Raw genomic sequence first — 25,905 nt, 5'->3', positions numbered from 1 at the left:
TGCCAAGGCAGGTGGGCACCTTCTTTGGAACTTAAGAGTCTTGGAGAACTGAAGGATAAAAAGACTTGTCAGACAAGAAACACAAATGTCAATATGTTTCAGACTGGAAACCAGGTCTTGCAGTCTGAGGCTGACTGTACCCACCACAGCACAGGTATAATCTCCCTGAGGGCAAAGAATGTTTCCATTTCATCTTTGCATCCCCATCCCCTCACACAGTTATCTGGCACAAATTCAGCATGTTTTATAAATGTTTGCTGATCCACTGACATCAGGAAATGAGGAAAAACCCACCATGCCTCTGGCTGTGACACGGGGTTGCCCACCTCCCTTCCAGGAAGGAGCTGCTCAAACACAAAGTGTTGGACTTTATTCACCCCACTTGACCCCAGTCCATTCCGGTGAGAACGTAAGCTCCCCAGAGCAGAGCTTTCTGTTCTTTTCCTGGCATCCCCAGACAGCTGGTCACAGAGGCGGTTCAGTCCTGTCCTATACATATTAGCTATGTGTGTTTGTACTTCATTGCCTAAGAAGACCATGCCATCAGAGAAATGATGACATGACTTGCACTTGACTTTGTTTTGAATGAGGGTGGGCTGTGCAGGTCACCAGCCTCACTTCTCCTCCAGAGCCATCTGAATCCAGTGACCAGATATTCATCAGGATGACTGCAGATGACTTAGGATGAGACAATTGGGGTTAAGTGACTTGCCCAAGGTCACATTAGTGAGTGTCAAGTGTCTGAGGTGATATTTGAACACAGTCCTCCTGACTTCTGCACTGGTACTCTATCCACTGCACCTAGCTGCCTGATACACTTACTAGCTGTATGACCATGGGCAAGTCACTTAACTTTTCTAGCTTTGGGACTTCTCAGTCATGGCTTAATAGCAATCATCTACCCAGTCATGGCTTAATGGAGAGTTTCCACACTGGGCTTGCTCAGATCCTCCGTGGGTTTTCTGCTCTTCCTGTTGCCTCTTTTTCCTGCCATGGAGGTGACTTGGAACCCTCAAAAATTCAGCATAAATTTTGATAGATCCTTCTGCACATCTCACTCAGCTGGGAAGCCACGAGGGAAGATAGAATCTGCTGGGAGCCCCAGACAACCTACTATGGTCTAACAGCTGCCTGCCTTCCTTACTTTTGACTCATTCCCAGAAGGAAGGACAGGAGGTCACTTCAGGACCTTTGAGTAGCCAAAGTGTTGGTGCAGGAAGTACGGGAGTTGACAATTTCACAGATCCTTAAATCTGCAAATTTGTGCAGTTGCTTTGAACTCCTCATTCAGAACTTTCAGGGTCCCTGAAAGATCATCCTTTAGCAGATTAGAAAATTGGGGTCCTCACAGAGGATATGTTGTCCATGTTCAGTCACATAGACAGGATCCTCAGTCAGACTCTATGGCCAGTGGTATAGAAGAACCCTGGCTCTGGAGTTAGAAGGTCTGGGTTCAAATCCTGCCTACCTCTGTGACTTGGACAAGGTAACAACCTCCCTGGGCCTCAATTTCCTCATCTGTAAAAGGAGGAAGCATGACTAGGTGGTCTAGGAAGTCTTTTATAGCTCAAAAACTAGGATCTCATGAAAGCTGTCACCTGGACAAAGTCTTCTCTTTTCCTTGGGCCCCAGTTTCCTCATATGTCAAATGAAGGGGAGGATTAGATGGCCTCTGAAGTCCCTTCCAGCTTCAGAATCATGAGAAGTGCTCAGATTCTGGGACAAGACAGGCTCGAGATATTTGTACATTTGGCTACATTCTGGTCTGTTCCCCTCTGTCCCTATCCTGAATGTTGTCTTACCCTTGGAAAGTAATCTCCCTGAGGTCCAAGACCTTAGGGGACTCACTCTAGGCTACAGGAGCTCATGGTCTCAGTAATATCTCCAGTGCCAGAAATAGTAGGGCGCTAATAAATGCTGATTGCTGGTTGACTGTTCTGGGCAAATTACAGTGCAAAGGGCATGGGGTCAGGGTGCTGGCAGACCAGGCTCGGGATAGAAAAAACATAAAGAAACTTGAGGGTAGCTTCCTAGTGCTGGGCAAACAGAGAGAGGGCTGGAAGGCGGCCAGCATTCCCTTGTGAATAGTACAACAGGGAAGGAAGGAAGACCAGATATATTCTGGTCCCTGTGGGAGAACTGAGGTGAGCTGGGAGGGGCTGGAAGCGGGGAGAAGCAGAGGGAGGGGCTTGGGGCTCTGGAGAAGAGTGTAGGAAAAAGTCATCTGATGAAGGTGAGGGAACCAGGAAAGGGAGGGAGAGGCCAGGGGTGAGGGAATGGTTACTCTCTATGGCAGAGGGCTAGTCCTGTCTTGGAAGGAGAAGTGGACCTGGCACATCAAAGACTTGTAGGCTCTGGAGAAGCATCAGGGATAAAATACAAAGATACTGGCTGGGAGGCAGCTAGGTGGTGCAGTGGATAGAGCATCAGCCCTGGAGTCAGGAGGACCTGAGTTCAAATGTGTACTCAAGATACTTACTAGCTGTGTGTCCCTAGAAAAGTCACTTAGCCCAGATTGTGTCACCCCACTCTACCAAAACAAATAACTGGCTTGGGAGAGAGGGCCTGGGTTCAAATCCCATCTGTCACCAACTATCTTGGGAAAATCTGAGCTTTAGGTCTTTTGTCTATAGAGGCATTTGGACATCAGATTGTCCAAACTGGAGTTTTTGTCTTTTAATAGATAATCAATAGAACTGGTTTCCTTCGTATTTGATTTTATGCATTTGATAACATGATTCTCAAAATGAGTTCAAACCAAGGAGTCCATGCCGAAAGCACAGTTAAGCACCCAGGAATCTTGGATCCTAGGTCTGGATCCCAACTCTGTTCCAACAGCCCTGTGGGAGCCTTGGCAAGTCACTTTTAAATGAAGTATCTGAACCAGGATTTGAACCTCAAATCTATCACTTTTAACAATATCACGATCCTTTGGAGTTTTGATTGGTTCATCTGTACGTAGGTGAGAAAGAGTTATAGTGTTATATATGCCTCTTAGCTGTTAGTATGGCAAGATGGTGCAGTGGATAGGTCACTGGACTTGCTGTCAAGAAAATCTGAGTTCGGGGGGTAGGTGTGGGGGGGATAAAATCTCAATTGTATGGCAGTGATTGTTAAACATTAAAAAATAATAATAAAAAAAATGAGAGAAAAAAAAAAAGAAAATCTGAGTTCAAACTCACTAGGCATGTGACCCTGGGCAAGTGGCTTAACCTCTTTCGGCCTCAGTTTTTCCATTTACAAAATGGGAATAATAGCTCCTCCCTTCCAGGGTTGCTATGAAGATGAACTAAATTAACAGATGAATGATGCTTTTGTATATAAACACTAGTTCTTATACTTTCATCTTCTGTCCCAGTCTTCTATCCAGTCCCCATACCTAATAATGCCCACTGCTTCCCTAATTCTGCAGCAAACACACAATGCAAACATGGACCTAACCTTTGAGTCAGTACCCGACTTCCTTGGAGCCTGTTTGCTCATCTGTATATGGGGGGGGGGGGCAGTGTTTCTAATATTTGCATGAACCCCAGCACCCTCAACAAAGGACTCATGGAATTTGGGGAGAAGCCAGCTCACTTTCCCTCTGAAGTTACACAGTGTGTCACCCTCTCTCCTTTAAGACAGCCCTTAGTTCTAGCTATCACACCTTTCCTGACTCCAGCCTTCTTTCCAGGCTGCTGGATTTTGTCTTCCTCTAGTGGTTCTTCTGGTGTTGATTTCTATCACCTCCATCCCCTAGATTGGCTTCCATTGGCCAACAACCTTCCACACAGGGTTGGAAGGCTGTAGGGGCTCTACTGAGTGGGATTCCTCTCCACAATATCCATCTCTAAAGGATCACCTTCAATAATGGGGAACTTGTTACCTCCCAGCTACCTATGTGACCCGGGGCCAGTCACTACTTCCTTAGACCTCAGTTGCTTTATCTGCAAAATGAGGAATTCAGACTAGATGCTTTGGAGGTCTTTTCATGCTCTGGAGCTATGACTGAATGTCATTTATTCAACAAGGAAACTCCATGGGGGCTCTGTGTAGGTGTAGGATTTGTCCATGACTACAAAGCCAAGTCCACTTCCATGATACCTCTCCACCATTTCCCCTCACTGGTCCTAGTTCTCTCTGGGGCCAAGCAAGAAAAGGATGACCTCTCCTCTCCCTTTACACACCTGATAGCTGCCATGTGCTTCTCCTAAGACTTCACATATGTTCTTTCAACTGGTCTCCCCATAGCAAAACATGCCGGTGACTCTTCTTCCTAAAACTGAACTGAAATCTAACCCTACCCCAGACCCTCCACTTCATCCTTGGACTCATCCAGCACCTTCCTAATGGCGCTGGGACTGGGCTTAGAAGAACTATTCAATTCCAGCCTTAGTCATTTAAATTCTGCCTGCCTCAGTTTCCTCATCTGTAAAATGGGGCTAATTATAGCACTTCCTTTCCTGGACTGTTGTAAGGATCCAATGAGCTAATATTATGTAATCCTTAAAATGCTATAGAAATTCTAACTATTATTATCCCTTTTCCATATTCCTCAGCAAAAACATGATTTTAATCTGATCACTTACCAGCCTTCAGTCACTCAGTGGCTCCCCATTGTTCACTGGATCGAGCTCAGTCTTCTACCCGGTTTCCACAGCCTATCTGATCCCACTCCACCAGGGTTTCTGGGTTTCTTTCCTACCTAGACTTGTCTTCCCAGCTTCTGAGTCCTTCAATCAGCCTGGCTTTCTCACTGTCCCCACAACATATCACAGCACACTCATTCCCACCTCCAAATGTTGCCTCCCCCTCCAGGAAGCCTTCCTGACTAACCCCAGCCCACACTGCTCACTCCCTTCCCTGAACTGACAGGCTCATTCCCCAGCTGTAATGGCATCATTTAGGAAGAGGGAAAGTTGGGTGTTAAGTTCTAAGCTCCCCATCGAAGTCCTGAGTTCCTAGAGGGCAGAACCAACTGGAGCATCAGAGCTGGGGCCAGAATACCACCCTGCAATTCCTAGCTCCATGACTTTAGGCAAGTCCCCTCTTCTCTGAGCCTCAGATCCTTAATGACAAAACAGAGATAGCAGTCCCTGCTACATGGGAGTGTTGTGACTACATGGCACACCACGGCTATAGAGGTCCAGAGTCCAAAGGACTAGAAGTCTAAACCTGGATCTGAAAGCCAAGTCCTAGCTTAACAGGTCAGAGACAGAAGGCTTAATCGTAAGAGGCCATGTAGCTCAACCCCCTCATTTCACAGAAGAGGAAAATGAGGTCCAGTAAGGGCTTGCCTCAGGCTACACAGATAAGCAGTAAAGTCGAAGTTCAAACTCAGGTCCCCTGACTGCAGGGGGAAGTTTGCAAAGTGCTCTACAGTATAAATGGGGGTAGTTTCCTCTTTGCTTCCCTCCCTGGCCCCCAGGAATGGGGCCGACCCAGTTCAGAGACTTGGACCAATGGGAGGAGTGATAAGCTTCCTGACCACACAGGGGAGATTTGCTTTCATTTCCTCAGTGGGTCATTGTCTGTCTCCTTTCCCAATGGGAATAAATGCTCTTTAGTGAGAACGCAGTGGCCCAGGACAAACCCAGGTAATTTCTGACTTCTAAGGGCCCAGGCACCTGCCCCACCCCCCCAGCCCCTGGCTCCCACAACAACATGCAGCTTCTTAATAACAGCTAGAATTTATCTCATGCTTATTGTGTGCCAAGCAATGTTACAATTATCATCTCACTTGAGTCTCCCAACAAACCTGTGAGATGGGCGCTATTATCCCCATTTTAAAGATGAGGAAAGTGAGGCAGACAGAAGTTAAGTGATTTGCCCAATGTCACACAGCTAGGAAGTATCTGAGGCCAGATAAGGACTCAAATCTTCCTGACTCCAGCCCCAGAGCTCTATCCACGGTGCCATCATGCTTAGGAACAGAATCCCAGAAGGTAAAACTGATTCTCTGAATTCACACTAAATGCTTGTACAGGATGAACTAGATGCATCTAAGATCCCTTCCAGTTCTCAAACTATGACCCTGGGTTCAAGCCTTGACACAGACTGGCTGTGTGACCCTGGTCAAGTGTCTTAACCTCTCAGGGCTTAAGGAAACTAAGTCTCTACATTGTAGCACAAAAGACTACGTGGTGACCACAATTCTGGAGGGAATTTCCTCTATCGATGAAATCAAATATTCATTTTCTGCCCACTTCCCTCACCCATATTCTTTTATCTTTCTCAGTTGAATCTCCAGAGGGCAGAACTAGAAGCAGTGATGAAGAGATGGAGGGTGCTGCATTGTTTTAAGCTCAATAGTGGGAGAAAAACTTCCTAATAAAAACATATTTAAAAATAGAATGGGCTATCTGTAAAGGTAGTGAATTCCCCATTACTGTCAGTCTTCTAATACAGGCTATGTGACCAGGTATGTCTGGGAGCACAGTCTCCTAAGATCTAGTATGGGCAAGAGAGAGCATCTAATTGAACTCCCTCATTGGTCAGATATCACAGAGTTTTTTTGTTCTGTGCAGACCTCCCAGGTCCTTTTGGAGATGCTGAGATTCCACTGATGTCTATGAGTGGAGGCCCAAGAGGCCAGTTTGGGGTTTTTGGTAGAGCTGAGCCAGGCCCCTTTTGGGAGGATTTCCTACCTGGTCCCATATGGAGCAGGGAATGGGTAAAGGGGCTGGGCAGGATTGCTAGAGTGGGAGAGATGGAGAGGAACATGGAGTCCCACATGATTCTTGACGCCAGTGTATTAGAGAAAGTGGCAACTGTCATTAGTTTCTCAAGCTTGGGGGATGCACTTTCGGGGTGCAGATCCTAAAAATTGGAGAGCCCAGCTTTCATGGGTTGTCTCTGAGACTCTCTGGGTATGGATTCTGGCTCTGAAGCCAGATGTGCCCAGGCATTCTTAGCTTGAGAGGGAGGGAGGCCAGCTATGGGAACAGCTGACTGTCCTCCTTTCCCCTGGCTGCTCTGGGCTGATGTCACAAGCCTTGGGCTTCGATTCCTGCTCTAAGGGTTTCTGTATCTTGACATAAAGGTGGAAAGCTGGGAGCCTGGATTGTGCTCCCAAGCTCCCTCCCCCATGAGTCCCCTGGGCTTCTCTCTCTCCAAGACTGGCCTCTCCTCTCCCTTGTCCCTTCCCTTCCTGGTTCTTCCTATATGGACACAAGGAAAGGAGGAGGGTGGGGAAAGGGGGGGTTTCCAGGCCCAGCCTTGGGAATGGTGAAAATCACTAATCTCACCAGGAGAGTCAGCTGCAGATGCAGACCTCTCTCTCTCTTCTCTCTTCTCTCTCTCTCTCTCTCTCTCTCTGTCTCTGTCTCTCTCTCTCTCACTCACACACACACACACACACACACACACAGTCACTTACTCCCTCAGCCCACCCCACCCCAATTCTCCAGAAGCAGCCACAAGACTGCAGACCCAAGGAAGCTTGGGCCTGATTTAGGAAGATGAGGTGGGATCCGGAGAGGCCAGGTTTCCCCTTTGCCTCTACATCCCTGGCCTTCCCTCCCCTGCCCCCCTTCCCAGCAGAGGCCTTCCACAGTCATCTTCCCCCCCCCCCCCCAGGCTGCAGCAGGCTTGGCACACATGCCCATCCAGTGCCCTAGGGGGGATTTGAGGGGGGTGCCAAGCAGATGGGTTTCTTGCTGCATCAACCAGCATTACAGTGGGGAGGGAGTCAGAGAGAGAAGATGGGGAAGGGCTAAAGGCAGAGAAATCTTTCCCCCATCCCCCACTGCATGCTCCAGGCCCTTTTCTCAGCTCAGTCCCAGGGTCTGGACAGAGGGCGCAGTCACACAGACAGCCTAGCCAGGCTCTGTGGGGAGGGGGGCTCTTGGGGATTCGATCTCTCCTAAGGGACTGAAGGCTTCCTTCCCCATTTCCACTTAAGATGGGGAGGGGAGATGGGGGGGGGGGTCCTCAGTTGTTGTAAGAGCTAATGGGGGATGGGAATTTCAGTCTGACTTGAAGTGGATGATTTCTCACCCCATGGCCCCCTCAGCATCCAACACCTGAGAGAAGTCACAGTTCCCTCTCCCTCTCTATACTCAAGCACCCCTAACCCTCAGCCTAGGTGAGGGAGGGCAAGGGGGACAGACTTGAGAAGGGTAAGGACTCGGGAGATGGATGGAAGATAAAAAGGAAAGGGCTGAGGATAGAAGAGGTGGGGAGGGAGGATGAAAGGCCTAGGAGGTTCGTTGGAGATGAAGAGAGGAGATCGGGGTCCGAGGGTCTGAAGGGAGGATGGGGAGCGGGGGTTCACGTGGAGGAGAGGGGAGGCTGAAGGTGAGGTTTGGAAGGCCCAGAAGGCTCCGGAGACGAGCTGAGGATGCGGCGTCCGTGCGCCCTGGGCGGGGGGGGGGGGGGGGGGCGGGGGGGGGGGGGACTGGGGAGCTGGGACGCGGCCGCCTGGCACTCACCCATCGCCCACCGGCTCTCAGCAGCTGCAGCGGCGGCCGTGGCGGAGGCGGCGGCTCCCGGGCCCCAGGCGGGGAGATGCTGAGACCCGGCGCCGCAGCAGCCTCTCCTCGCCCCACCATGGCCGGCTCCGGCGGCGGCGGCGGCCGCCCCCTGGCATCTCGGGGCTGCCCCCTCTCGGGGAGCCCGGAGGCGGCTCCCACACCGACCCTCGGACAGAGTGAGCCCTCCGCCCTGCCTGGCCACCCAGACAAGGTGGGGAGGGGGCGGGACCGAGGCCAGGGCAGGAACAAGGACCCAGAGGAAAGAGAAGAGAGAGAGAAGTAGGGAGGCTGCCCAGGGATGGAGAAAGCGGGCCCCGCGACACCGGCCGCGATCTCCGACATAAATAGATGGGAGAGCTTCCCGCTGGAGCTCGGTCCTCCCCCACCCCCTCTCTTCTCTCCTCCCTGACTCCCTCCCCCCCTTTCTCCTCCTCCTGCCCCCAGAGCGGCCGGGGCGCAATCCGCAAGCTGGACGCCCCTGAGCGGGGGCTCAGGCGCCTCCTCTCCTTCCCTGTCTTCCTTTCTTCCCCGCCTGCCTGGGCTGGGGGCCGCACGGGCCCCCGCTCCCGGCCGCCCTCCTCTGGAGCGCCTGGCGCGCGTCCGAGTGCGGGTGCGGGTGCGGGTGCGCGGCGAAGGAGGGGGGGACGGATGGGGGGAGCCGGCTGGCAGGCGCGCGGGCGGGGGGGAGGCACGCCTCTCCCAGTGCGTTCTCAGTCTCCAGTCTGGGCTCTCACTCCCGCCGACCCCATTCACCCGCCTCTTCTCTCCTCCCCCAGACCCCCGCGTAGCTCCATCCCAGCCCCGCCCCCTGGCCGGGCCTTGGGGTGTGCGCAGGTATCTCCAGTCTCCGGCTCCAATCCCGCGCAGCCCCCTATGGCGCCTCCCCCCCGCCCCCAGCCCCCTGTAGCTAGAAGGGAAGCTGAGCACGTTCCCTTTCCCTTTCTCCCTTTCCCACTTGTCTCTTCTCCCCATTTCTTTCCCTTCCCTCCTTCTCTACTCCCCCCCCCACTCCCCTTGAGTGGAGGGTATACAAAGGAATGCCTTGTGTAGGGAGAAGGGAAGGGGGGGACAGAGGGTCGGGGTAGGGGGCTCGGCGGGGAAAGAACGGGGCTAGAAAGACTGCTGGTGGAAGAGGGGTGGCCTTGGGGGAGGGTCTGCTCTAGGTAACCAGTGGGACCGCGCGAGCTAGCCAACCCTCCTGGCCCCAGGTCCGCCCAGGGAATGGGGAACGCTCTCTCGGGACGATCCGGCCCCCTCTCTCCAACCTCGCCTCCAGGATGAGGGCGGGCGGGGGGAGGCCGGGAGGAAGCAGAGAAAGCCGGGCGGGGGTCGCCTTCGCTGCTCAGAAGACCTGGGCTTGCAGTAATATGGTCGGTTCTCTTGTGGCCTTCGCTTGGGGACGGGGGGGCCGGTAGAGAGAAAGAGCTGCTCAGGGGTCTGTCAGCTGCGTCACTTAGGATCAAATTAATTGGACAAACATTAATGAGGCGTTTGCTGTGTGCTAGGGTTAGGGTGGTGGTGTGAGGAGAGCACTGGGTTCTCATTTCAGCTCTGGTCTCTGCCTTGTTGGCCAAGTCGGGTCATTTAGGCGCCGGTCTTTCACTTAAGGCTGTGTACCTGGGAATAACCACTGCTCTCCTCTGCTCTCAGGAGCTGCGGACTGGGTTTGTAACCCGCTCCTCGTTCTGATATTCTGCCCTTAGGACCCGCAGGGAAGAGAGCCCCTGCTCCCTTCCTTTGTCCGGGGAGTAAGACCCCAGAACTGGGGAGTGGCGCATGGCGGGTAGCCTGAGGCTGTGAGCAGAAAGTCCAATGGGCCGCGCTGAATGGATGGATGAATCTCAAAGCATTTATTAAGTGCTTTGTGTTTGCCGAGTGCCCGTGGTAGCCTTGAACCTAGAAATCGAGTAAGAAGACAGCTTCTCCTTTCAAAGAGCATACATTCTAGTTGGTAGAGAAAATGAGGAGAGAGCTGGAAATGCCCTTAGACCTCACCTAGTCCACCCTCACTCCCTCTTATTTTGAGGGGACTAGGACACAAAGTGAAAGACTTGCCCAAGGTCACAAGAAGTAAGTGGCAAAACCAGAATCTGAACCCAGACCAACTTGACTCCAAACCTAACACTCCATCACAGGGCACTCTTGAGTCATCTCCCCTTGCCTGAAATATACTCCATCCCTTTCCCCTCAGGGTTGGGGGTTGACATCTCCTTGCAGTGTGTAAGGGCAAATTCAACTCATCTCTCCAGTTCCCCCCCCCCCCCCAAAAAAAACCCCAGCCTTTCTTGACTTTCTGCTCCTCATCTAGGACACTCAATCTTCCTTGCTTTGCATACTATTTCCCCATCCCTGGAATGGACTTCTCCCTGTTAGAATCCCTGGTTTCTTCAAGGATCAAAAAACCATCAGAAGCCTGTCCTGATTTCTTCCCTACCCCCCCCCCAATCATTTTGCATATATGTGCTTTTATTTATTTTATTGCATATTTTATGTTTTTCTGCATATTTCTCCATTACATCTTCTAAACTCCCTGTGGGCTCAGACTGTTTCACCTTTGTCATTGTATCTCCAGTACCAAGAACAGTGCCTGGCACACAGTAGGTGCTAAAGGAAAACCTGTTGATTAAGCCCCTGGTTTCCCCATTTCTAGACTTCCCTGCATCTCTCCATGGCACCACCGTCCTCCCGCCCAGCCACACTCATTTTTGTCTCCTCCTCTCGCGTCACCAAATCCCTTCTCCTCCTTCCAACAAACAGTGTACATCCTGACTCACTAATTTCTAGCTGTTCTTCCTTCTTACTATTCCATGAAATGTGTCTTCAGCCCCCTGTGGGGGACATCTGGGAAGTCATGGACAACAGTATCTCTCCCACAGAATAAGCGAGCAAGGATGAGTTGTCCTCTGCATGGTTGGAGGGATGTAGGAAACTCACAATGATGAGGTCACATCAATCTCTTCAAGATAGATTTTCCTTTCTGTTCCCACAGCTGCCATCCTAGGGTAGGCCCTGGTTCCCTCTCCCTGGCACTGCTGCAGAAGCCCCACAGGACCACATAGCTGATGCTGAAAGGGACTCAGAGACCATCCTGCCCAACCCTCAAATTTTAGAAAGCAAACAGGCTTAGAGGTCTTGAAAAACTTTCTCCAAGAGGTAGCATGTTCTCTGACCTATTAGACTGGAATCCTCTAAGACAGGGATTCTCATTGTTACCTCTAGTATAATGCCTTGCACATAGTAGGTACTTAATAAATGCTCCTTGATTCCTTGATGGATGTATTTATTTTGAATGTACCTTGTATCAATTTTTATAAGTCTCTCTTTTCTCTCTCAATAGCATGAAAGCTCATTGAGCTCTGAGACAGTTTGATTTCTGTCTCTGTGTCCCCTAGTGCCTAGCATGGTGCCTGGTACAAAGGCAGTTGTTATTTGTCCTTCATTCTTGAAGAGGACCAGTGATATCAGGAAGGTTATATCATGACTTTCAAGTAAATTGTATTTAAGTGAGGGAGGTCTGTGCAAAGTCACCAGCCTCACTCTCCCCCGCCACCTCCGGGGGCCATCTGGGGTTAAATGGTAAGATATAGATCAGGATGACTGGAGATGGTGGAGCCCTTTGGGTTCAGTGGCAAGATATAGAGCAGGAAGACTGGAGATGGCCCCAGATATAGTAGGGGACCTTGCCTTGTAAAGGTAATCAACCATGGAAGACTTAGCAACTCTGATCAATACAGTGATCCTCTACAACTCCAAAAGATTCACAATGTAAAATGCCATCTACCTCCAGGTTGAGAACTGATGGACCCAGTGTAGACTAGAGCACTTGCACTTTTCTTCCTTCAGAACACAGCTAAATGTGGAGATGTGCCTGACTTCATATGTATAATGGATATTATATTTCTTGCCTATAATAGGGGGGGGGGGCAGAGCAGAGGGAAAAGATTTTAGAATTGAAAATTTAAAAAAATACTTTTGAAAGAAAGAAAAAGAAAATGGAATGTCCCAGCTAGATCCTCAGGTTCTAGGGGTTCTAAAACTTCTTTGTGTCATGGATTTCTTTTGCAGCCTATTAAACACATTGACCTCTTCTAGAACCATGTTTTTAAATGCTTAGGATGACAAAGGAAACCAGTGATATTAAAATATGGTTATCAAATGCATTTTTTAGAAAACAACCTCATAGCCCCAGCTTAGGAACTCCTGCCTTAAAACACAGAATAATCATGTAAAAACAGGAAAGAACCTTAGAACATAGAATATCTGGGTCTGATTCTCTAATTTTACATTGGGCAAACAGAAGCCAAGAGGGAGGCAACAGACTCAAAGAGAATAAAATATGGGCTCCCACCCATATTTTCAGTCTTAATTTAAAATCACCCCAAATCATGGACTGTCCATTCCAGACAATTCCTTCCTCAGCCTATTCTGCAAGGCGGGCATTATCTTTCCAATCTCAGCCTTCCCACAAACAGCCCCTCAGGTTTGGAATCCCTTCCTTTTCAGAATATCACCAGTTTCCTTCAAAGCTCAGCTCTGGAGGTCTTTCCTGATCCTTCCCCTGACTCTACTGTGCCCACCCTGTTCTCTGTCTCTGTTTCTCTCTCTCTCTCTCTCTCTCTCAAAGTTACTTTGTATATATTTGCTTATCAAATGTGTGTTCGTCCTTCATTGCCGAAGAAGACCATGCCATCAGAGAAATGACATGACTTGCACTTAACTTTGTTTTGAGTGAGTGAGGGACTTGGATATACGCACAGAGCTTAGCAAACCTCAAAGTGATCTCTTATTATTAGTGTCCAAGTCATATCCTTCCATCCTCAGGAGAATTGCAGGCTCCTAGATCTAGAGCTGAGAAACCCACAAAAGCCAGCAAGTCCAACTCACTCATTTTATAGATGAGGAAACTGAGACCCCGAGAGAAGTGACTTGCCCAAGGTCACATGCACAGTGACTGAGCTGAGCACCTTAACCATTTATTCACCAAAGAAAAGTAAATTCTTTAAGGAGAAAGAGGGCTTCTTGTCTTTTTTTCTGACTCTACTTCAGTCTCCCCAGCTCCCAGCACTCTGGAGCCTTTGACTCGTCGATGAACTGATAGACTGCCTGCCAGCCTCTGGAGGTGGGGGCAATGAAGACCTTTCTCTTCTCTTTTCCTCAGTAAAACCTCTGCGGTCTTTGAGCGAGCTGAATTGTCTTCATATCCCTAGGCTCTGTGGCTGGAGTTTGCTTTGGGCAGAGAAATCAGCCTGAGCAAAAGTCACAATACTCTGACTGTCCTTCTGAATGGGGCTCTCACAGATAAAATTTCACTTTTTGACTCCCAGCATGTCCCAGCAAATGCTCTGGCTGGGTTCCCAATGTCCTCTCTCCTCCCCACCCCTGTCTCCTTCCTTGACAGAGAACAAGCAAGAGTACAGGCAAGGAAAGTGATTGACCCAAAATCACAGCCCAGGCTTTTTTGAGAACTAGAATTCTACTTTTGCCCTCTCTACTATGATTTTTGAATACTGGGGTCATAGACCAGCAGCCTGAAGGGCCCTCAGAAGTCATCTAGTCCAAACCCCTCATTTTACAAATGAGGAAACCGAAGCAGAGAGAAGTTCAATGACTTGTGCCAGGTCACCCAGCTAGTAAGTGTCAAAGGTGGGATTTGAACTCAGGTCTGTCCCTCCTCTTCTACACTCATTCATCTTACTCATGAAGCCAGCCAGAAAGAGGAAAAAAGAGAAAAAAGAAAGCATTTTTCCCTCACTCACCTGTTCCCAAGGCTATCTATTCTTCATTCTAGCTACCTCCCTGACCCTCCATTTTCCCCTGCATCTTCCTTATTCCATTTGCTTCTTGGTCCTTTTCCTTCCTCCATTAAATTCAGTTCAATTTAACCAGCATTTATTAAATACCTATTAGGTACCAGGCATTGTATCAGGTGCTAGGGATACAGAGACCAAAACAGCTCCTGCTCTCACAAGGTTTATATTCTTTCTTTCAGCACAGTGTCTGACTTATAGTAGACACTTTAAAAATAATGGTTGGGTTATTGATTGATACCTATCCCTCTGCTTCTCTTTCTTTCTTTTCTGTTCCTTTCCTTCTTTGAAAGGCAGCCAGGTGAAATAAAAAGAGTCCTCGAGATGGAGTCAGAAAACCTGGGTTCCAATCCTGGCCCTGCCACTTATTACCTGTGGGACCTTGGGAGTTAGCCTGCCTGGGCTTCAGCTTATTTCTAAAATGAAAGGTTGGAAGGGATGCCTTTAAGGTCCTTTCCAGCTACAAAATTTATGACCCCTCCTTTCCCTCTCATGAATTATATCTTCTATCTATAAGTTGTCTTCTCCATAGAATGTAACGTTGTAAATCTAGAACGCAGTTCTTTCTGTTTCTAGATCCAGTGTTCTCTGCAGGGTACAAAAGCCACCTTTCTGTGATAATAAGAATATAAAACAATAGTGCTTTCCAGGCAAATAAAGGATTAGTCTGCAGAGGGTCCTGAAATAATTGATGTAGAGCTTGAAAAGACTTCAGTCCCCTTCCTCATTTTACAGATTAATACCACTACTACTAATCATATTTATGCAGAACTTTAAAGTTTGCAAAACACTTTACATATGTTATCTCATTTGATACTCAAAATGACCCTCTGAAATGGATTATCCCCATTTTACGGTCGAAGAAACTGAGGCCCAGAGAGTTTCTAATAGGCAGGGACTTATGTTCATGTTTGCCTCTGCATCCTCAATGCTGGGCATACAGTAAGTATTTAATAAATGCTTGTTCGTTCCTTTTCGCCTTCCCTGATGTCCCTCCCTTTCCTCTTTCCCAGCCCCTACCTTGGCTTTGTTATGTGATCATTTCTCCTCATTGGCCCTGGCCTTCTCCTTCCCCCATAAACCTCACTTGGGGGACACATCAGTGGAGCTCCAGGGCCTCAGTTCTCTAGGGGGATCCTCAGTGGGTGGTCCCCTCCGGCCCCATCCCATACCAAGGCAGGAGGGGGCCAGGGCTAGTGGGATGACAAAAGGGAGAAAAGCTTGGCAGACAGATACAAGATTAGAGACAAGGCCGGGTTTCATTTTACTGCCCTCTGAGGTCCTTATCTACCTGAAAACTTGTTTGGCTTCAAGGACACCAGCTCAGTCTGAAAACCTGTTGGCCCCGGGAGTGCCCCCTCCTACCCTGCCCAAGCTCCTCCCTCTCTCATGCCTGGGCTGCACGAAGCATTAGTCACAGATCACATCTAGCAACTTCTGCCTTTAAACATCCCTCCCATCCTCCCTGGCCTAAAGTCCTTTTCCTGTCCAACCCAGAGTCCTCCAAGCTGCACAAGACCCAGTCTTGGCCTCACTTTTGTTTTGAGGTGAATGAGATGATTATCAGCCACTGAGGGAGGCAGAAAGGGACAGAGAAAGGAGCTCTTAATCTAGAGTCTCCTGGGCTGAGTTCCAACTCTGGCTTTGGTATTTACTGCCTGTTGACACTTCCCTTCCTTAGTCTCAGTTTCCCCACCTGTAAAATGAGGGAATGAGGTGTCATGGTTTCTGAGGTTCTTAGGATTCTAGGTTTAGGATACCATGACTTTTTTCGGAATAACTTCAGAATAACCCATTGCCTGAATGAAAGCATCCTTGCTTTGAAGGTTTCCTTTATCATGACACCACAGTGCCTTGCTGAAGACAATGCTGGACTCTCTCAGGCAGGAAGGCCTAGCTTTGAATCCCACCTTTGGACACCAAGGGTCAAGTAAATCCCAGTCAGTCAATCAATTAGCATTTATTAAGCATGTGTGCCAGGCCACAGTGCTAAACAATGGGGATAGAAATATGAGAAAATATTATTAATAACCAATATCTTGGGGAGATTCCGAGCTCTTCCCCTTCCTCCAAAGTCCTGATTTTAAGTTCAGCTTTTCTTCTGTAGGACGTAACTGATAATGAGATGGCACTGACTCACCTAGATCTCAGTCAGAAACCCATCCAACCTTGTCAGCCCTCCCTCACTTAAATCCAATTCACTTGCATCCACATCACCTTCTTGATGTCTCTTCTAAAACAAAGGACAAGCAGCAACAGTAACCCAACCTTGCAAGGAATTTACTCTAAGGTGGGCAAGCCCACAGTGTTCTGCTCAGACGTGAATAGGATATACTTTCTTTGAACTGATACATTAAAGCTCTGGGGGGTCTAGTAGAGAGATACTTTCCCAATTCAAGAGATACTCAACCCTTTTAGCCCACCTACAATCATATTAACCAATTAGATTTGATGGTTGTTTGATGGACCACCCATCTACCCTTTTGAAGGGTATATAAACTGTGAGTCTGCCTCCATGATAGTCTTTTAGACTGAGAGAAAGCCAAATGGTCATCCTTTTATTAATTACCTGCTTATTAATAAAATGATTAAATCACCCAGAAACAATGTCTCTTGAACCTTTTTAAACACTACAGAAAGAAAATAGTCCCTGCCCTGAAGGAGCTCCCAACCCCACTGGCACAGTGCCTGGCACATGGAGACCTTTAATAAAAACTTCTTGATTAGCTGGTTGACTCAGTAATTGTGACCTTAGGCAAGTAATTTTAATATCTTTGAGCCTCTGGCCATAAGTTATTGACTGGAGCCAAAGTGGATACAGGATCGTAGAATTATGAACCACAAAGGCCAATGAGTCCAGCTGCCTCATTTTACAGAGGAGGAAACTGAGTTCCAGAGATATTAAGTTATTTGTCCACTAGTAAGATTTGTAGATTTGTCCACCTGAGGCAGAATCTGAACCCGTCTTCCTGAGTCCACTTCCAAGGTTCTACCCTCTATGACATACTATGTTCTTCACATAGTGACAAAAAACACAAGGCATAAGATCATCTATTTAGAATCAGAAGATACCTTAGAAGTCACTTGGGCCAGTCCTCTTTATTTATTCTCATTGTACAGAAAACTGAGGCCTAGGGAATTACTCCATTTCAGCACATAGATAAAATCCCTAGAATCCCCAGTTCCAAGCTGGAAGGAACTTCAGGGGGACAGTCAGTGCACCACCCTAGTTTTACTGATGGAGAAACTAAGGCCCAGGGAGTCCAATAACTCACTCAAAATCATACAGGTAAGTAAATATTGGAGTAGGTGTTTGAACCCGGGACTCTTTCTCTTAATGAAGTCGAAAAGCTAATTAGCCTTTTCATGCTGTTAATTTATGTTGATTTAGGAGCTCTGAATATGGTTCAAACATCGTTTCTAATATTTTTTCCTTGACCTGGGAACTCTGGAATTTGGCTATAATATTTCTAGGAGTTTGCCTTTTGGGATCTCTTTTAAGAGGTGATCTGTAGATTTTTTCAATTTCTATTTTACCCTCATAGGGGCAGCTAGGTGGTACAGAGGACAGAGCACCAGTGTAGGAGTCAGAAAGACCTGAGTTCAAATCTCACCTCAGACACTTGACACTCACTGGCTGTGTGACCTTGGGCAAGTCACTTAACCTCAGTTGCCTCATCCTGGGTCATCTCCAGTCATCCTGATGAATATTTGGTCACTGGATTCAGATGGTTCTGGAGGAGAAGTGAGGCTGGTGACCTGCACAGGGCTCCCTCACTCAAAACAAAGTCAAGTGCAAGCCATGTCATTATTTCTCTGATGGCATAGTCTTCTTTGACAACGAAGGATGAACACACATTTTACCCTCTGGTTCTAGAGTATCAGGGCAGTTTTCCTTAATAATTTCATGAAAGATGATATCTAGGGTCTTTTTTTGATCATGACTTTCAGGTAGCCTAACAATTTTTAAATTTTCTCTCCTGGATCTGTTTTCTAGATCAGTGGTTTTTCCAATGAGATATTTCACATTGTTTTCTATTTTTTCATTCTTTTGGTGCTGTTTTATGATTTCTTGATTTCCCATAAAGTCATTAGCTTCCATTTGCTCCATTCTAATTTTTAAGGAATTATTTTCTTCTGTTTCCATTTGGTCCATTCTGCTTTTTAAGGCATTCTTCTGGTCATTGGCTTTTTGGACCTTTTTTGCTCTTTGGGCTAGTCAATTTTTTAAGGTGTAAATTTTCTTCAGTATTTTTTGGGGGTTTCCTTTAACAAGCAGTTGACTTGTTTTCCATGATTTTCTTGCATCACTCTCATTTCTGTTCTCAGTTTTTCCTCGAATTTCTCTTCCTTGATTTTCAAAATCCTTTTTAAGCTCTTCCATGGTCTGCAACCAATTGATATTTTTCTTGGAGGCTTTTGATGTAGGAACTTTGACTTTGTTGTCATCTCCTGGTTGTATGTTTGGATCTTGTCACCAAAGTAAGATTCTATAGTCTGAGTTTTTTATGCTATATGTTCATCTTCCCAGCCAAATAGCTGACTTTCCAACTCTTTGTCAAGGTAGAACTCTGTTTCCCCTGGGGGGAGGTATGGATGTACTGTCCCAGGCTTCAGGATTTTGTATCAGTTGCTTAATCCATTATTGTCTGTGAGCCCAGAGCTCTGGAAGCAGTAGCTGCTGCTGCTGCCCCCTCTCTGACCCACGGGTGGGACCAGATCCCAGCCAGACCATGCTCCTTTCTCACCCAGATTCCACAGTTTTTCCCACTGACCTTCTATGCTGTCTTTGGCATTTATGGGTTGAGAAGTCTGAACACTGCCAAAGCTGCCAGTGATTCAGTCCCCTGAAACCTTCTCTGGCCCTGTCTGTGCTGGCATGGCCCACACCACACTATGCTCCACTCCAACCAAGTGTGATATATATACACTTCCTATTGACCTTCCAGGTTGTCTTGGGCTGGAGATTTATTTCACTCTGTCATTTTGTGGGTTCTGTAGCTCTAGAATTTGTTTAGAGTTATTTTTTGATAGGTATTTGGAGGGATTTGGGGGAGAGCTCAAGCAAGTCCTGCTTTTACTTCACCATCTTGGCTCCACCCGGTTCAAGTCTTGGTTATACAGATTAGTCAAGCCAATTTTTCTCATTGAACTTGAGCAACTGAACTTTTGGACCCAAATGTAGGACTTTACATACACATTGTTTCTCCAACCTCCTTGAGGTTGCAAGAACTGTTTTTGATATTTCTTTGTAATTCTGGCACTTAACACAGCTTTTGGCACATTGAAAAATTCTTGTTGATTAACTTTACCATATTAGGTTCTCAATTAATTGCTCTAAGCAGGTCAAGATTCCATTTTCATAGACTCTAGAACTGACAGGGCTTCAGAGCCTACCTATAGTCCTTTAGAGATGAAGAAGTTGAATGGAAAGGAAGTGACTTGCCCAAGGCCCAACAGTCAGCAATAATAGAGAATTTTATTTGTTTCATAAAAGGGGTTTGGTAGGATGCTTTCTTTAAAAAAAACAAACCAATTAGAATAATTTGCATATCATAATCAATTGTAATTGAAAAGTTTGATGGAATTCTTGAATAAATCAATGAGGGTATAGAGATTTTTTCCTTTGGTGGTTCATTAAGATCTCTATTAAATGTTCCGGCTGTTTTATATTTTGGATTCAGCCAATCCTTTATTTCTTCTGTGTTCCCAGTTTCCTGGGCACAAATCTGTGTTCTGGATAATCTTTTTATTTTCTGGTGGTGTGATTTCATCTCATTCATTTTTTATTTTGTTGATTTGATTTTTCTGCCTTCTTGTAATCAAGTTGTCTAAAAGTCTGTTCATTTTTTACTCTTTTTAAAGAGCCAGCTTATAGTTTTTATCATTTCCATAGTATTTTGGGTTTCCAATTTATCTCTCTTTCTTCTAATTTTCAAGAATCTTTTGTGCTTATTTGAGATTTGTTTATTTCTTGAGTTTCTCACTTTTAAATGCATATCAATTCATTAATCTTCTCCTTTTCTATTTTTACTAATGAATAACTTTTAGGGATGTAATTTTTCCTCTGAGAACTACTTTGTCCCAGAAATTTTGATATATTATCTCATTATTATCACTGGGTTTCACATAATTGTTCATTGTTTTATGATTTATTCTTTGATCTCCTCATTATTATTTCATTATGAAGTTTCAATTTGTTTTTTTCTTTGTGCTTTCTAAACTGATTATCTTTTTAGTCATGTTATAGTCTGTAAAAGTTATATTTAGTATTTCTACATTTGCATTTTTTTTTACATTTTTACATTTACTTGCAATTTCTCTGTGCCCTAATACAAGGTTAAGTTTTGTAAAAGTTCCATGTGGTGCTAAGAAACACATATATTCTTTAGCAGCTTCATTCAAAAAAGTTCCATATATCCTTTAGCTCAAATTTCTCCAGAAATTTGTTGAATTTCATATTTTTCTTTTTATTCATCATTCTGTTAGATTTCTCCAACTCTGAGAAGAGAACATTAAAAGTCTCCTACTATGACTGGGTCATTAATTATGCCTTTCTCTAATTCACTTAATTTTTCTTTTGTGAATTTAGGTGCTCTGCCCTTTGGAGCATATAAGTTTAATATTTGTATTGATTTATTGTCTAGGGTTCTTTTTTAACATAACGTAATAATCTCCCTATTTACATCTATTTATATTATGAGGCATTGTTTTTGCTGTATCTGAGAGAATGTTTCTTTCTAGCAGTGACAATAAAAGATTTTCTGCATTTCAGGAACATTGTCCTTCATAAAGACTCTTACAACAAGTAAGAGTTCAATAAAACTACATTCTCTCTTGTCATGTTAGCATCTTCCCATCTACTGTGTGATTTGGTTTTGTGCCTTTGTCTATCTTTCTCTTTTTGATTGATAACAGGTGCCATCTTTGTGTTGGTTGGTTTTACCTAACTTTTGTGGTTGCAGTGGTTAAAAAGGAAGGTTGAATGGAAGGGGGGAATACATGACATATGAAAAGAAAAGGCATCTAATTTTTAAAAATTAACACTAAAGTTTCTTTTTAAGTGACTATCTTTAAGGAGTTCATCCTCCTCATTTCTTAAATTTTGGTTAATCAATCCAAAGTCTTTTCTCAGACACCATTTTATTCACCAGCTATAACATTTCATGTTCCTCCCTAGAGATTAAAGTTCCATCCAGTTCTGACTCTGTTCTAAGGCCTCTTTTAGCCCTGAAATTCTCAGTTCTCAGTCTTCACCCCTAACCTCTGACAATCCCCTTTTTAAAGATCCCTTTCAGCTCCCAAATCCCATGTTCTAAGGATCCTGCCAATTCAGACAATCCATGTTCTAAGGTACTTCCCAGTTCTTAGTTTCAAGGTCCAAAGGGCTCTGTTCTAAGGTGTCTCCAAACTCTGAAATTACAGATTCTAAGACCATTTCCTGCATAGACATTCCCTATTCTAAGTTACCCACTAGCCCTGACATCTTGATTCAAAGTGTTCTCAGAGAAGTGCCTATTCGTGTTTTTCCTGAGGTCCCTTGGTTGTCCCCAAGCAAGATTAGAATCCCAGAGTTATGACCCGTCCTTCCCTTCAGCTTCTTGCCTTATTTTCCTTCCCCCACCCTGCCCCCAAAAATGCCTCTTTGGGAGTCCTCCTCCAGTCTCTACCATCTTCTTAGTCTTTACAATTCAGTTGCCTCAGGGGGCCTGGATTGTTCATTGGGTGAGGGAGAAAGTAGAAATATTGGGGGGAAATCTGGAGATCCTGCCTTGGGGGAGTAAAAATAACATTTTTAAATTTGAAAACTGCCTAAGAATAGACCAAAGACTTCACGTGGGTGTATGTAAATTATATGTAAATTATTATATGACTCTTTCCTAGGACCTCCTAACTACTTATTGCATACATTTGAATGAAAGGGACCCATGGAGACAAAAACGGGGCTGCAGAAACTGGCTTCTCTTCCCTCATCTGCTTTGCATTTTTCTGTAATTCTGGCAAAGTCCCAGAACCTCTTTTACCTTCAGCTTCCTTACCTAGAAAACTAGGAAAAAGGTCTGAGTGACCAAAAAGGTCTTAGTCAGTAATTAGGATTCATTAAGATGAAAAGAGCTATGGGAGGGACCTTGGAGAACATTTGGTCCAACAACTCCATTTTACAGATGATGAAAGTAAGGCTCATTCTAAATCTAAGAGACATTAAGTTACCTGCTCAAAATCACATCGAGCTCTTTGTGGTGGCCAAAAACTGGAAATCAAGAGGATGCCCATCCACTGGGGAATGGCTGAATAAATTGTGGTATAAGAATGTAATGAAATACTGTTGTGCTATAAGAAATGATGAACAGGAAGACTTCAGAGAGGCCTGGAAAGACTTATATGATCTAATGCTGAGTGAAAGGAGCAGAACCAGGAGAACTTTGTACACAGCAACAACCACAGTGTGCGAGAAATTTTTCTGGTAGACTTAGTACTTCATTGCAATGCAAGGACTTAAATAATTCCCGATGGACTTCTGAGGCCAAACGCCTTCCACATCCAGAGAAAGAACTATGGAATTGGATCACAGAATGAAACAGATCATTTTCTATTGTATATTACGTTTTGGTTTGTTTTATGATTTCTCCCATTCATTTTAATTCTTCTATGCACCATGACTAAGGTGAAAATGCATTTAATAGGAATGTATGTGTAGAACCTATATAAAACTGTATGCTGTCTCAGGGAGGGAGTGGGGAGGCAGGGGGGATAGGGGGAGAGAGGGGAAAAAATCTAAGATATATGGAAGTGATTGTAGAACACTGAAAACAAAATAATAATAATAATAAAAATCACATCAAGCTGGAACCCATGGGATCATAGATTTTGAGCTCATAGAGTGACTCCAACTCAAGTCTTAGGAGATTTTCAATACTCTTAGAGAGGGGGTACAGCAATATTCTGAGGGCTGAGGTTGGAGTCAGATCTCCCACCACCAACAAGTCCCACTATTCTCCTTGCTCTCTGGGTCTTCCAGCCATATTGGGAATGGAGGTGCTTTCACAGCAGAGTCAGGCAGTGCATCAGTCTGACAGGGGAAGGGACCTGAACCTCTAGGAAGGGTCCTTGAACTTTCCCACAAAATATCAGCAGCCCAGATCCCTGGCATTGGCCTGAGGCATCTGGTCCACCCCAGTCCACCAGAATTACTTAATTAGTTTACTTGATATTCCTTCATCTCATCCCAGGTCCCTTCCTCCATTACCTCCAGACCACCTCAGGCTGTCTGTCACTACTTGATTCCATCCAGATTTTCTCAGTCTTTTTATTTATAAAAGTACCAATTTTACCCTCATCAAATGCACAGATTCTTGAAATCTGGCCTGCTTCTATGGGCAACACGAGAAACACCCGTCTGACCTGAAAGAAGGCTAGAGTGGTGGAATACTTTTGTGGCAGACCCCATGCCCCCCTCCCCCAACCTTCACCCCCTCCCTGTACCCTTGCATTTCCATGTTCCCAGCACCCCTGGACCGCAGCATGTTCAAACTGTTGAAAGTAACAGGCCTTTAACAGGCGTGTTTTAACTCAAGAGAAGCAAGTAATGAGAATTTGTTAGGCACCAACTGTCTTCTAGGAATGGGGGGCTAGAGAAGGAGAGACAAAGCTGAAACACTCCTTGCCCTCAAGGAGTTTATAAACTATGAAGGAAAACAAGTCTACAGATATGGGAAATTTTAAAATATGAAGTCATTAACAAACAAATTTCAGGAGATTGGGGAGGGAAGGTTAGAAGGGACCTAGAATGAAGCTAAGGATGCTTGCTAAAACCCAAAGTGAGGGTCTTAGGAGGGAGGGAGAACCGAGCACTCCAGGTATGGGGAAGAGCCTCTGGAAAAGCCGAGATGGAATGTTTTGTGTGGGAATCACAAGAATGTCTTGTATGACTGGACAGAATGTGATAAGCCTGGGAAGGCAGACTGGAATCTGACTGTGAAGGATTTTAATGGCCAGACAAAAGGGTATGTATCTGATGCTAGAGAAAATAAGGAGCCATTGGAGGATTCTGAGGAAGGGAGTGACATGGTCAGACTTAAACCCTACCCTAACATGAGAAACTGGGGCATGGGGGAATGGGAAAAGGGGAAAGGGAGTTCAGAACAAACATCTCAGTCTTTGAAGAGGATTCTCTGGGCCTTGGGTGTGATGGTCTTCAGGCTACAGAAGCCAGAGGAAGGGAGTTCAGCAATGCTTCAACCTTGGGGCTTGGTTCCACTAAGTCACACCAACCTCTCCATGCATCTCCTAACTGACCAGTTAAATGCCTATTTCCTTCCTCACCCTGATACTCAGGCAGCTTGACAAGGCAAACAGGACTGTGGGTTTTATATCAAAAGAGGTAGGTTCTCTCTCACGCTTGAATGATGAAGGGGGACACCCTGTGGGTTGGCCTTCAAAGCCCTGGCAACATAACAGTGTTGCATGAAAGTTTCTGGCTATAGATCTCAGAAAAAGGAAGAATAAAAGGTAAAAAAGTTAGGCAAGGGATGGGGGTGAGTCCAGAGCAGAAGCAACGCTGCCTCAAGAAAGACTAGGCCAAACAAAACAAATTTTGTTTTTGGACTATCATATTAAGTGTATGACATCAGCAGATTACTCTCCTTTTCTGGGGCCTCAGTTTCCTCATCTATAAAATGAGGAGGCTGGGCTTTCAGAAGTTCACTGAGATACCTTTCAATTTTGGTGGTATAATCACAGGTTTAGACCAAAAAACAACAAAAACCCCAACACTTTAGGAGGGGGAGGAGGCGATCTGTGATTTTCTGTGTAAGTAAGAGAAATGGAGACTCCATCTACCAATGCAGCTTGAGAGCAGTCTCATGACCATGAACAATAATGGGTCCAAGCATTCTCCAATTGTTGGAGTGTTTCTGCTGTTACAGATAGAGTAACGGATCTCTGCATAGAGAGGCTCTTTTCTCTCTTTTTATATTTTTAGGACTAAGTCTCAGCCATAGAATTAGGAGGTCAAACAGAATCAGCAGTCTTGTGATTCAAACTGCTTCTTGCACATTGAGTTCCCTGCCTCAAGCCTCTCCCCTCCCTAATCCATCCACCCCACGAAGGTTTAATCTCTATTCTGAAAGCTCAGTGCTGACCAACTCACTCCCCAGCTCAACAAGGTCCAGAGGCTCCCTCTGTCCTAGAGGATCAAGTACAAATTCCCTCATTTGGCATTTTAAGCGCTTCATTACCTGGTCCCAACCTCTCCTTCTGGACTTATTATTCTATATTATTTCCCTTCATGAACAGTACTGTACAGTCGAGTTGACCTTGATGTTCCTCTTCCTCCTCCATGCCTGCGCACAGCCCATCCCCTATGCCTGGAATGCCCTCCCACCTCCCTTTTGCCTCTTAGAATCTCTGGTTTCCTTCATAGTTCAGTTCCAGCCCCACCCCTTCTGCATGCAGGTTTTCCTGTGTCCTGCCCTCTCTTCTCTAAGTTATCTTAGATCTATTTTTTATCTATTGGGCATATGTAGACATGTTCCTTGAGGGCAAAGAATACTTCATTCATTGGTTTTCTAATGATAATAATAAACACAAATAGTACTTTAAGGTTTACAAATCACTCATTTCATCCTCACAACAACTCTGGG

The 25,905-nt window shown here is 45.9% G+C and overlaps 1 protein-coding gene across 4 annotated transcripts in view; it reads right to left on the bottom strand.

Annotated features, from left to right (window-relative positions):
* The window catches only part of MGAT3 (beta-1,4-mannosyl-glycoprotein 4-beta-N-acetylglucosaminyltransferase), a 64,352-nt gene that overhangs the window by 27,521 nt on the left and 10,926 nt on the right, over positions 1-25,905 (bottom strand). Inside the window, exon 1 of one of the 4 annotated variants that reach the window (XM_072656190.1) lies at positions 8,415-8,848. The exons of the other annotated variants lie outside the window; for them this stretch is intronic. The gene's annotated coding sequence lies outside the window, so the exon portion shown is untranslated. Of the gene's footprint in view, positions 1-8,414; positions 8,849-25,905 lie in introns of those variants that run through there. 4 annotated transcript variants of the gene reach the window in all.

The sequence above is a fragment of the Notamacropus eugenii genome, chromosome 3 (assembly GCF_028372415.1).
Source record: "Notamacropus eugenii isolate mMacEug1 chromosome 3, mMacEug1.pri_v2, whole genome shotgun sequence".
Lineage (NCBI taxonomy): Eukaryota > Metazoa > Chordata > Mammalia > Diprotodontia > Macropodidae > Notamacropus > Notamacropus eugenii.
This window is presented reverse-complemented; position numbering and strand designations above follow the sequence as displayed.